The sequence below is a fragment of the Chrysoperla carnea genome, chromosome 4 (assembly GCF_905475395.1).
Source record: "Chrysoperla carnea chromosome 4, inChrCarn1.1, whole genome shotgun sequence".
NCBI classification, from domain to species: domain Eukaryota; kingdom Metazoa; phylum Arthropoda; class Insecta; order Neuroptera; family Chrysopidae; genus Chrysoperla; species Chrysoperla carnea.
This window is the reverse complement of record NC_058340.1, coordinates 36,268,089-36,282,548: the sequence shown is the minus strand read 5'-3', so window position 1 is coordinate 36,282,548 and position 14,460 is coordinate 36,268,089. Positions and strand designations below refer to the sequence as shown.

Genomic DNA, 14,460 nt, shown 5'->3' with positions numbered 1-14,460 from the left:
AATAATTAATATCAGCCAAAGCCACAGCGAAACATGACCGAGTTTGGCTAGTATGTTAATAATTTCAATTTTCAAATTATGACTTATATACTTAAAAGTGTTTACTTTTTTGGCGATCTCTTCTAAATGTATCGTTTTCGATGAATCATCTTGTATTTAGTGTTGTATTCATTGAATACACTTATTATTTTATTGAATGAAATTTATTCAAAAATACTACATTATACATTGTTCTCTGAATAATATAACAGTAATGTCAACACATTCAGAAAAGATTTCCAATTCTATATATTCCTTAATCCAATTTTTATCATTTCCTTTTATTTCTCATTGTTTTTTAAGTTATCTCAATACTACCAAACGCAAATTTTTTCTATTTTACTTCTGGTTATAGTGAAATCCATTAATAAATGTACACTAAGTCGAAAGAAAAATTACTAATAGCTAATCGAGAGTAACACGAAGAAATTTACATGCAAACTAGAAAATGAAAAATGATTCATTAAAGGTTTTCCCAATCAGTCACATAGTATGATCAAGTAGAATTTTTCGTTTATCATTTTTATTCTGAATTTTATATAAACATTACAAATAGAAAAAATTCGATAAATTCAACGAAAATTTAAATCTTTCGATAATCAGATTTTTGACATATTTTACATGTTTGAATTAAAAATGTCGAAAATGAACCCTTGTCAAGATAAGCACGAATTTCAAACAACTCAAATAAACATATTGTTTCGAATCGTATAAATCTTACAAACACGGAAGACTGAATTAGTGTTTCTTAAATATTTCATGGTGTTAAACATTGATTACCATGAGATAAAGAAGTAAAATTTCAATGAAATATTAAAAAATGTAGTCAACGAAAACTTTTCTATTTTTCAGAATACCACGTTCTAAACCTCGTTGGCAAGTCCTAAGTCGTAAAAGGTCCCGCTTGGTTTGAATTGAAGTTTGAGCCCCATACGTTATGATTGGAAGTATGCACGAGTCCATTAACTTCCTTTTTTGGCTTGAGGTAAATTTGCCTTAAGTACTTATTCCCATAACTTTTATTATTCGGCCTTTATGAAATCTGCCAGTAATCCCAACCAGAAATCAAAAAAATAGTTTTTGAAAACATTTGTATGTTGGTGTATTCCTCGATAAATAGTTCATTTTTAGTTTAATAGATGTCAGCAATCGTATACATAACATACATTGAAAGAACAAGTTACCATTTACTAAAGTTGCCCAACATAATCTGATTTTAAAGGGCTTGAGTTGTATTTATTCTCAAAATTAGCCTACGTCTTCTATAGTCTACTTTCACTTGATAGGAAATTTTAATTCGCAACTTAAATCCTGCATATAATATTATTTTGTTATCAAAAAAAAAAAAAAAGACCATAAAACTGTTAACTGTTATCATATAATTTACAGTGTTTGCGTTAAAATATTTTATTACAGAAATTAAATATTAAAGTCACGATTGATTGAACTTGACGTATAGAGGAACAAAAACTTATCAAAAAACATATTATAATATAAAATTTTTTTAAATAAGTTTAACTATAAAATTTTTATAAAATAATAATAAAATGCTTCATAAATCATATTAAATCCATGATAAAAAATATGGTTTTGGTTTTAGAGCCTGGCTGGTATATGGTATGGTATTTGTTATTCAACGAACCATATTCATGGAAGAATAATAACAATGATGATGGAAAATTCGTCTTCTCTCTCGTTGCCTCTACTGCCATTTGTAATTTAAATTTGTCCTAATTTTTATATTAATAAAAACGCATCACATTTATATATTATATTATATTATTTTTTTTTAAACTGATTTAAATAATCAAACATGTTTGAATATAAATTGATATTTTAAAAATAGAATTTATTTTATATAATAAAGCATATAATATGTTAAGTGTGTGGAATATGAATTCATGGTGTATGTGGGTGTTATTCAATTATCGATGGATCCGTAGAATAAAGAAATTCTATTATCATATAAAAATGAGCTGAATATATATTATGTGTCATTTTTTACAAATAAGAAAGTCTGACCATAATTAGCAACTCATACATATATAAAATATGGCGAAGGGCTTTTATAATTATTAATCATTAAAAAATTGAAATTTTAACTCAATAAACACATCGAAGATGCTCAACTATTTTGACCAGGTACATTCAATTCTATTAGAATTAAGGTTTGATATTTTAATCTTTAGGATTGGGCCAAACTGAAAAATTACGGGGAGACTTAAAGGAATAAAGAGAAACTCATATCCGTTCCTCCCCAAAACATTTGAACACCTTCAAAGTTTTGTGACACATTGTAAAATTGAATATGACAGGAGATGTATTTTTTGAAAGTACGTACACGGTAAGAAATGTATGGCGTTAACTATAATGCAGGTATGGTACAGAGACAGATAATATAGTAGATCTCTGTTAGCATAAGTAATATTACAGTATTGAATAGCGCTATCCACCATAAGTATTGTGATGGGCCAGACGCCCATACTGCATTGACTCGTCCGCCATAACTATTGCTATTTTACTATTCTCTCAACACAGTATAGCGTTCACATCGACACTGAAATAGTGATATGAACAAAAAATTTCTAAGCAGGTAGAATTTTTTAAGAGCAGAATTATTTAAAAGTATATTGACTAAAAGTATAATTTCGCAAATCCCTATTTTTGATAAAGCATTTTGATAATTCATTAAGAGGTGTTGAAGAATAGAAAGCATAATCCATTTTGTACAGTCAAAAAAAAATAAAATAAAATAATTCAATTTGTTTTTTTATTTTTGTCTACTTCACAAAATTTAATTCCATTTTCTTTTTTCATGACTAAAAGAAAAATCAGTAGTAGTGAAAAAACCAGTAGAAAAAAGGTGGGACTATCTCAAAGACCGAAAAAAGTGCCAATAAATATTTTTCTTTTTATCAAATAAAAAACGTGAAAAATATTTTGTTTCAAGTGTGTGAAAATATCTTATCATCATAATAAAAATAATTTTCACACAAAAAATATACGTTATATAATGATATTCAACAATTTGTGTTTGTTCAAGAAAAACTGGTGACATATTAGATTTTAAATTTATATTGACACATTATTTTTATATATTAGACAGGGTGCTACAAAAATACGCAACGGACTATGCAGTACTCAATTCTACACATAAAATAAGCAAAAAATGATTAATAATTACTTTTCAATTTCGTGCGACTCTCAGTAACTGATGGAATCGAATGGAATTTTATATTAATATATTTAAATTAACGCCATTTTTGATTTTTTCTCTAAGTAGTAATTAAGAGACATGCTGAATCATTAAAATAACTTGAAAGGAATATTACATATTTTTTTAAACAATATGTCTGGTTAGAGTAAAGCTAAGTCGGAATTAGAAAAAAGTTACTATAAATTTTTTTAAACTAATTGTATACGTAGAGAATTCGGTCGTGTTTAGTCCACTAAGTAGTTTTATAACACCCTGTTTAAGAAAATACTACGTAGCAGTAGACTTTGTGAAATGAGTATAGTAGATGAAGAAAATGATGATAAACGTAGCAAAAAATGGTAAAATAATGAAATGAAATTTTGTTATAATATCGTGTTATCATTTCTAACACTTTTGGTCTTTTTTTTGTTCATTGTATGATGTCGTTTCGTCAATTTTTATATAATATTCATTTTTCATATCTTTAATATGTATACAGAATGATCTATTATGTTTAAGTAAACAAAAAGTATTTTTAGATCGAAGTTATGTAAAACGGTTTTAAGGCAATTGAAGATATCGCCACTAGCAAACGTTATCTGTTAACGAAAAAGACAGTTATAAATACTCACAATTTTTACGCACATATACATTGTATATTTTTTAATTTTTTTTTGTACATATGGTGTTGGGGTTGTTTCTGAAAGCAGTAATTTAAAAAGATTGTCTCTTGAGAAAATTTTTGACTGAAAAAGTTTTTGGTGAATATATATATTTTTTAATATTCATTAAAAATCACTCAGTAGATATTTAGCTGTAAGAGCAGATTTTATTAAAATATTCACTTATACATCATAAAACCCTTTTATAAATTTTATGATTTAGAACCGTCAGAATTACTCGACAAAATCATTTACAATACGAAATTTTATAATTTTTTTTTAATAATTCGAAGAAACTTAGAGGAAGGAAAGATTGATACCACGAAGGTGGTATTTAGACAAATAGGTTTTCAAAACTTAAAAATGACTCACGAGAGGCGAGTGAAATACAAATTTGGCCATAAATATCACGCAGTGTTTATATAATGATGTGATAATTTTATAAGAGGAAAAATGACAATAGTATTTATAACGTGCTATCTTTACGTTATGTAATATACACCACATTTTATCATTACATAACCTTTTTTTTGTGTCTTCTCATTTAATATTATTGCCCCTTGAGATAGACATTAATGTGCCTAATTTCCACGATATGTGTTTAACAAGTGAAATTTATTTCGATTAAGATAAAAATTTGGTAATGGTTTTAAATTGTTGGACGAGTATAATACATTCAAAATTACCAACAAATAGTAATTCTTCATGACAAACAAACTCTTATATTATATGTTTCAAGTATGCATTTAGGGTCCCGTATCCGAAAAATTTGGCGCGGGTTTTTAAAATTTTGTAAATTTCACTTGTTTATTTACCACCTTATACGTTCCAAAAATTTACCCTTTATCACAAAACGTGCAAACAATGGAACTTTTCAACTTATTCCTCCAATTTTATTTCGAGAACATTAAGTCTAGTAAAAGCCGTAATATGCTGTAAAAATTTGTATGGAATCTCAAATATAAACAATCTTTGATGATAATGGGCATCTTACATATCTTGATATTCATTATAAAATACATAATATATTCGCACCGTGCGTGAGTTTTATTGGAGGCGTTTTCATGGTAACGATACATTACTTTAATTATTGAATTGTATGGATGTATATATAATTGTATGAATTGCATTTATGACTTACATTGAAAATTTAATATTATTGTCTCCCAAATTTAAATAAATAATTATGATAATTTACATTTGAAAAATAATATTTGTGCAATTTGATTTTTTATTTTAAATGCATTAAGTTTAATTTATTAGTGTTTTTCATTAATGTTAATTTGACATTTTCTATAACATTGGCATGTAAAGGATTGCAAATTAGTTATAACAGCCTTCTTTAGCGCCTTTTTCACTGGAAGCGCTGACATCGTTTTTATTGTCCCTACCATGACTACGCACACAACGAATACAATGCTCTTAAGTAATTTATTCACACATATTATATACATATTCAACATATAGAATAGAATTGTAGCTCGAAGGTAATTTATATCAGTCGTACGTAATTAAGGTAGTAATTTGTTATAAATTTTGACAAGATATTAATGATAAATCAATGCGAACATACACCAGATATGTATGTAATTAGAACACACATATATATAGGTTCATATACATACACACACAATACAGGCTCAGGCAGGCATATAAACGCACAAATAGATAAGAATTTTCTTCTTTAATTACACTACTTTTTTTGGCCAACAATTAATCATTTTTACAGTTTATGTAGAAAAAAATGCGAATAAAACATAATAAATAGAGATAAAAAAATATGTTTAACGTGTAGGAGATTGTGTATTTGTATATTTGGCCAAAGTTATATAAACATGTATACAGGGTAGCCTGGAATAAGGTCATTTCGAAATTATAGGGAATATTTTTACCACGGATTTAAAACTGTTGAATTCTAACTTTTCTAGATTCATACGCAAGCATAAAGATGACGAAAAATGACAGTTGTAGAGTTCTATCAAAACTAAGTGGCACTGAACAAGAGAGAGTATAGATACGAGTGCACATACATAAAATCATACACTCTCTCTTGCTCGGTGCCACTTTGGTTTGATTGAACTCTAATTTTGGATTTTAAAAAGAAAATAATAAAAATACTATAAAGCCATCTTTGGTATACATGGGTGATTTTATAAATTTTGAGTGCTCTTTTCAAACTTTCACTTTGCTACGTCGTATCACTCGGGTCGACATATTCGAAAAATAGCATCGAAGAGCAGTTTTTGGACAAAATCTTCTTTCCGAGTCATTTGACGAGGAAAATATGTATACAAAATTTAATTATTTTGAATTTTTTTCGTAAAATCAATAGTTTCGGCATAGAAGCGCCGCAAAGTGTTTCTTAAAACGCTTTCGCAAAGTAACGTTTCCACAACAGCTTTAGGAAGAGTAAGCGGCTCGTTTTTTTATGTGATTGTAATCCTTTTCCTTAACTTCAGCTTCTTCATCATCAATTGGTAGATTTTCGCAAATAAAACCGTTTCCTTTAATAGAAGCCATGGCTCAATGAACGCAAACTAATTATTCTATTAAGTTCTGCCGACAGAGAATTTTTTAATGTTTTACCGACTATCAGGTGATAAACTATTGCGTTTCAGGTGATAAACATATGAAACCTTATGAGTAGGTATAAAGAAGAATACCACTTTTGAGAGATATGTTAGTTATTTGCTTCTATTCGGCATAACCAGAACTGCTTTTCGACGCCATTTTCCCAATAAGGCGATGCAAGCAGCAAAGACACTAGGAAGCGGAAAAGATAGCAGGAAAGTCGAAATCGAAAATAGCACCTCAAATTCTATAAAATCACCCACTTTTAAAATTCCCGGAAAACTTTCCAGATAACACTTTTTTTTAAACCAAAAGCTAAAGAGATAGAAGGGAGGATTCTTAAAAAAAGTGTCTCGTAAAGACCGAAATAAAGAAATATATAATAATAATTTAGGTAGTAAAATTTAGCAGAAAATCTTATTAACAAAAACATGATACGGATGACCCAAAAAAATCTATTCACCGCTTTTTGTATTTTCAAAGCAGGTTAGTTTAGATAGAAACCCGCGGATAATTTTAGAGAAAATGCTCATACAAAATCTTAATTATCAAAAAACGTACCGCAGAAATTCGTTTTACAGGAGTTGAAAATCGGAACATACCTGAAATGAAAAAGAAAACAATTTATTAATAAACAAAGTTTAAAAAATTCGAAGTTATTAAAATTAAATTAAAAAAATTGGAACAGTCAAAACTAACAACAAATTTTTAAGAAAAAAGTATTTCTATTAATAATAAATTAATATAATTCAAAACGTATTGATAAAAAAATTGTAAAATGTTAACTCCATATCATGAAAAATAATGGAAAAATTTATTAACGATATCCATGTAAGTATGCATGTAATACAAACTCACGTAATATTTACTTAAACAAAAATTTGTTTAACAAAACAAAATTAAATTTTTAAAACTTTAGTACTTATTTTTTAACTTTGAAAATTTGTATTAAAATTATATTCATACATATACTTGGTTCTATCACGACAGGAGATGAGGCGCATCCATATATAGAGCAAACAATGTTCACAAAAAAAAAAACTTAATATGAAAATTTTTCAACAAAAATTGTTGGAAAACTTTTAAAAAAATTTTCATTATAAAATAATTTAGGTAAAAATAAAAATCTTCTGTACATTATTTATTTTGGTAATTTAACTTTTATTTTTTTTAATTTTCACAAGTAGGTATAATATTAGAATGTTGGATTTAAGTTTTAGTTTAAACTCTTACCCTTATGTACACACGAGACCAAAAATATGTATCAACTGGAAATTTAAGGAGGCTGTTCATGTTAGTGCGGACCTTATGGCGAACATTCAACTTCCAAGATGATAAAATAACTTCCCCTATTGTATTAAAACAGCGATAAGAAGTTAAGAGGTTACACATACGTGTTCTAAGCAAGAGACAAGAGTCACTGAGATCACGTTTTGATCTGGGAAACTATTTTTATGTTGTACAAATTTTAGTGATGAATAATTAGTCTCGGTCTTGCAAATTTTTCTAAACCAAGACCAATATAGCTACACTTCCGCAACATCAATATCGATTTATATAAATGAAGATGAAGACTTAACTCTGTAAGATCAAGAATTGCATCAAAGTTATTGCTGAAAATAAATATTGAATCCCTAGACAATTTTTTATGTACTTTTTATTATACCTGAGTAAATTTTTTCTTTCGCATTTTAAGTAAAACCAAAGAAATAAAGAAAAAAAAAAAAAATAAATAATCTACTAACTTTCGGAAAAACCCAGATTCGGTGACAGATTTTGATTATCTGTTCTCATGATTTTATATACGTAACTAATTTTGTAATGATTATTAAAAGGAAGACTCCAAAAATTCTGAAATAATACAATAAGACTTAGTTGAAACCTAAAAGTTACAAAATCTAAATAACCGCGGACACTGGTTGGACGGCAGGCATGCTGAGCTCTTGGGACTGTCGTATTACGACTACTGCAGGAGTTGTCACAGTGGTGAGAATACAATGTCAAATCTTCTCTGTCACTGTCCAGCTCTTTTCATAAGGAGATGGACCTACTTGAGGCAGCCTTTGACGACTTCTCCGACCGCAGGAGAGTTTTGAAGTCCGTCGACGTCAAAACTCTCCTGATGTTCCTTAACAGCTCCAAATGGTTTTTGGAGTAGTGGCCGGGTATGAGCCAACCCCTTTTCGGTATCACAACAGACCCTATGGTCTAAGTGTGTCCCACCCCAGGACAGACACTCTAACCTAACCTAACCCCTATAATTGCCTGACGCGACGCGATACCACAGACTTTTCGCAAAAGCCTCGATGAAAATGGAAAATTAAATTGCAACATCCAAAGAAATCAAACATAAAACAAATGGTTTGAATTATTTGATCCGATGCTTACATGAATTTTATATGCTGGATATATTTTCAATGTTTATTTTTGCGAGAAAATTTTGTTGTAAAAGTTCATATTTATTTCAATATGTTATTTTATACGGAAATGATATTTTGGGTAAATAGTTTATAATGGTAGGTATAATATTTTATTTTTAATGATCGTGGTGGCTACCGACCGACCATATTAAGTTTTCTTAAACCATTATAAACACAAAACTTTTATGGTAGGATATTTTTTTAATTTGTATTTTCTCTTTTTTTTTTTTTTATAATTTATGTGTCAATTATGAATGAAAATGATGTAAAAGTGCTTTTGAATTTTTTAAAAATTGTGTTATAACCTTGTTGTGGTCGAGCTATCGGTAGGAAAGCTTTTGTGGCTATCACTATGTCAGTATCGGTGTGAATGTCATACTTATTCGACCATTGATGAATAGTAACATTCGCAATAGTGATGGCGGACGAGTCAATGCAGTATGGTCGTCAGTCCCATACTAGTTGGCGATACCACAATTCTTCAGGTGTTGGGTTCTTCAGGGATTCTTCAATTTTGGTTTTGGAATTTGATGAAACTCGGTGGATGGGGTAATTTTGATCCAAAAAGTATAAAAATCAGGTCAATTTAATGATTGGAAGAAGAGTTTCTGAGATATCGCAATCTTTGGATCAATTTTAGTCCGTACCTCAAAAACTATTCGACCAGTCATCAAATGCACCCGAGAAATTACCCAGTAAAGAGGGCGGGTATCGGCTAGTAAAACATATAATACTACATGCCTTGAGAAAAAGTGTAACATAAATTATTTCTGCATAAATTGTAAAATTATTTTTTAAACAATTTTTAAATAATCTTGATATAAAATTTTATGATCTGACTGACCCACATTATGTATAAAAATTCCATTGAAAATATATTAAATAAATATAATAATTAAAAATATATAACTTTATTGTAAATTGATATTTTCTGTTATATAAATTAAAAATATTACAAAATATAAGTGAATAATTGAAAATGCATATTACTTGAAATTAATTTATATTAATTTAAGAATTATAAATATAAATTTATATAAATTATAAATATATCTTAATGTTATTACGTTTTAACGTTATTTAAGAAACAATTTATTAATTATATTAGAAAATATAGAATATTGTGGAGAAACTTCTAAGAATGATACTCTGATTTATAATCACCTCGTATATAAGTTAATATTCATTCACTTAACGTAGTTCCCTTTAAAAGAATGTGGTTTATGTAAAATGTTTTATATATTAAGGTATTTTAAATCATATTCTTACGAATTTTAATTAATATTCGTAGAACAGTACATTAGCGTTTATTACATAATGTTACGTTTCTCATAATAATTAAGAAAACCTTTAAAAAAACCGATAGAAAAGAAAATTTGAAAAAGTACCTAACATTGAATTTTAACACAACAAATATTTAAGAGATTTGAAAATAGCACGCTTCGCTGAGTTTTAAAGTTAAGATTCGTAAAGACCATCGCGTTATAGCCTTGCTCTCACTTATCTTCATTCCAAATCACTCGAAATAATGGTAGAGATTGTTTTACACAGGTAGAATATATGTACAATTTTTAATTTTTTAAATGTTAAATAGTCATAATTCATTGAGCATATCAGAAAAGATGGCCACAAATTGTTTTACATTTACCAATTTTTACAGAAATCTTAAATTTATGGTTCAAAACGATGCTAATAGATGGCGCAGTAAAATGTCAGATTAAATTTAATGTTTTTTTAAATATATATTTATAAATTATAGGTCGGTCATATGTTACTCTGACGTATGCGCGATATTATTGTCAATTTTCATTCAAAGCCATTATTAATACTTATATTAATTTTGCAATAATTTCTCAGTTTTTCTTATAAAACATAAAAGTTATAAAATTTTTCTTCATATTTTTTTACTAGAGAAAACACAAATAAACAAACATAATGAGGCCATTATAAAAAAAATTCATATTAAATAACAATATTAATGATATTGTTAAAAAGGATAGAATGATATTTGTATAGTGAAATAAATAAGTATATAAAACTTTTAAAAAGAATTTCTTTGGTTTTCTTATAAACCATTTTTTTGTTGTTGTCAAGAGTTTTAATTGTTTACTCTTTTATTCAATTTTTCTTACTTTTTCTTATATTGTTATCGATACTGTAATAATGACATTGACGTAAATATATTATATCATTGAAATGTTGAGACATATTGGTGAGCTTAATCGATTTAAGTTCATTAAAATATATACCCGGTGTTCTGCAAAACTGTATCTGTTTCAGTTCTCAACCAGTATCGAAAATAGGTACAACACATTTATACGACATACATGGAAAATTATTCAAAATTCTTAACACTGTATGGAAAATTATTCAAAATTCTTAACACTGTATGGAAAATTATTCAAAATTCTTAAGTTTTTCTATAATATTTTTACGAATTCATGTTTACCACCACTGGAACCTTTTATTAGCCTTTTATAGAGCTGCTACAATGAATAATTGAAGACAGAATTGATGCCTATGACTGTCAGAAACTAACATATTCTGTCAGCATAAGAAATATATACATTTGTTTTCATTTTGACATATAGATGTCAGGAGTTACCACTTATTTTGATTCATAATTATTTAAATATATTTAAACTCAATTTTATCATAATGGTTGACTGCATTATTTCAATAGATGATAAAAGTGGCCAAAACAGAAGTAGAAATAAGTTTGCTTTCGGTATATTTCCCTCAATTAAGTTTTCCTACTTCCTGCAAGGTTTTACTAACATCGTTTGAGTATTTTTTGAATATTTTTTTGGGTTTGATTTCTTTCCTAAGTTTGAGGATAAATTTGCATTGGTAAAAAACAGATTCGAATTTGGAGCCATTAAATAAAAGCTCTAAATTTTAACACTAAATAAATGGCTCTCAGAAGGCTTACGACTTAAAAATAAACATGTAATTGGAGCTCCAAATTATTTGATTGAAAAAAAATAAATAATCATATCATACAATAATGTACAAAATATATTTAAAGAAAACTTTTGATCAAAAATAATTTTACTCCACAATGAAAATTCATTATATTTTTTGCACGTAAGGTATTAAAAAAATTCTATTAATTCAATGACAACAATGCCTGATATATAATACTTACCTAATGTTGTAGTATTTAGAATGGAATAAAAAACGAACTGTTTATAGAAAAAAAAATTGAACAAAGGAAGTCAAGATATTAAGAGAGATATTGATCTTTACGTTTTTTATTATCATTACAATTTTCATTTTATTTTCATTTGTTTGTTGTTCATAAAATTACGTTTTACTTTAACTCTTTGTTGTACAATTTTTTTTAATGTATTAATGGGTGAACTGTGTGAGCAAATTGAAGTGAATTAGTAATGAAAAAAAATTTAATTATATTTGTTGCGACAAGAAAATAAATATTTATACGAAAAAAATAATGCAAAATATAAAAATTACTAGACGCCTTAATGAGAAAAGTATTTTAGATTTAAAAACGATTTTACTTTTCAGTTTAAAATACATTTTAAAAACATGTTTTCATTTTTATTGAACATGAAAATTACTCAGTCATTTATTTTGCTACAAAAGAAACTTGAAATTTAATTCGATTTCAAATTACTTAAATCTATTCGAGATTTTAAACATAGATTATATAATTTTGTATAAATGTGAGAAAAGGAAAGTTAAGTTAAAATTAACGTTTTGAACGGCATATTTTTATTCCATTTAATTAGTTGTTTATTAATTGTCATTGTATGGGAAATTTTAATGAAAATCTAACAAATTTTGAACGCCAAATTATTATTATACCCTGCATATATATATGTAATATGCAAGGTATATTAAATTTAGTCCCAAGTTTGTAACGCTTAAAAATATTGATATTACGCACAAAATTTTGGTATAGTTGTTCATAAAATCACCTAGTTAGTACATTTCCGGTTGCCCGTCCGTCCGCCCGCCCGTCTTTGAACATGATAACTTGAAAACGAAAAAAGATATCAAACTGAAATGTTTACAGCGTACTCAGGACGTAAAAAGAGAGGTCGAGTTCGTAAATGAGCAACATAGGTCAATTGAGTTTTGATCTTGTAAACCGTTAGAGATAGAACAAAAGTTTAAATGTAAAAAATGTTCCTTCTCAAAAAATAAACAACTTTTTTTTGAAACAATTTCTTGTAAACATCACTGTTTACCTACGAGGGCGCTAATTAGGTGCAAATTTTATAGTATGTATTAATGTGGGAATATCAGTTATGTGTGACATGTATGTTTGTGTAAAGTGATAGAGTAGTCAACACTGTCTATGCATGGTATTTCAATAATTAACTCAGTCAATTGTTTGTTTTCACTTGTTTCTAAAACGAAGTTAGATTAAAACTGAAGTATTAATTTTCAATTTAAAACCCAATCCTTTGTGTCCAGTGGAAAATGTTCACTAAAATATTCGAAAATTCTGATAAAAGTAATTTTGTAATAATGACTTTAGTTGGTTACAATAAATTATTTCAAACAATTGAAGTTTTATTATTCGACCTTGGTATAAATTGATTAAAAATAGCTTTGAAGTTGATAAAATAATTAAATGGTGTTTACCAAGTGAAAACCGCACATAAAATTATATTGAAAAGCTGTCATCATCTATCGTATCAATATCACGGTTTAAACATATTTATATCTTCGAAGGTCGTGTTCGATGATTTCCTTCGACGTTGAAACATAGACAGCAACAAGCAATGCTAATTTAGAAATACAGTGGAAATCGTTTAGACGACGATAACATAATTATTCTACATAATGGACACCATATAACGCATAATAATTTAAAAAAAGTTGCGGAACAACTCTAAATGTGCACAAGGCGCCGAATTTCTTACAACCAATTTTCAAGATTTTACACATTTCGAAAAACAAATATTTGGGTGTATGAATAATTAGATATACTAATAAGTTTTGTGCTTATATGTATTTACAAGGCTAGGTTAGAGTGGCTGTCCTGGGGTGGGACACCTGCAGCAAACAAATATTGGACGAGTTTCGCATTGTCAGTATAAATGATTTTTACTGTACATTTCATAGTAAGTGCCGTATGAGAAAACTTTAATTAAATACAAATAACTAAACACACTTTATTTAATGAAATCTGATATTATAATTAAAACAAATTAAGTAACTAAACTTTAGTCTTGTATATAAATGAGTGGAAAGTAAATGAAAACTGATAACTTAGAAATATATCTATATATTTAGTCTTTCTACACATACAACCGTGTAAAATAAACGGTTTAATACATTTTCGCGTATCTGTAATACATATTTTATAATATGAATATTGTAAATTAAAATAACAATCAGTTAGCGTACGTTCATTGTTGTACATAACGATTCAAATATTGCATAATTATATAAGTCAACCACGAGAACAATCTGACGCACTATTACAGAAGCTGGTCTTAGGTTAGGTAAGGTTAGGTTATAGAGCCCATGGTGATACCATATGTGTTTAAAAACTTTTTCCGCTGATATATTCATTTATCAGCTCCTCGATTATTTT

General features: G+C 27.6%; 1 protein-coding gene across 2 annotated transcripts in view; it reads right to left on the bottom strand.

The window, feature by feature from the left end:
- LOC123298293 (brain tumor protein) overlaps positions 1 to 14,460 on the bottom strand; it is a 409,721-nt gene that overhangs the window by 97,546 nt on the left and 297,715 nt on the right. The window lies entirely within an intron of this gene.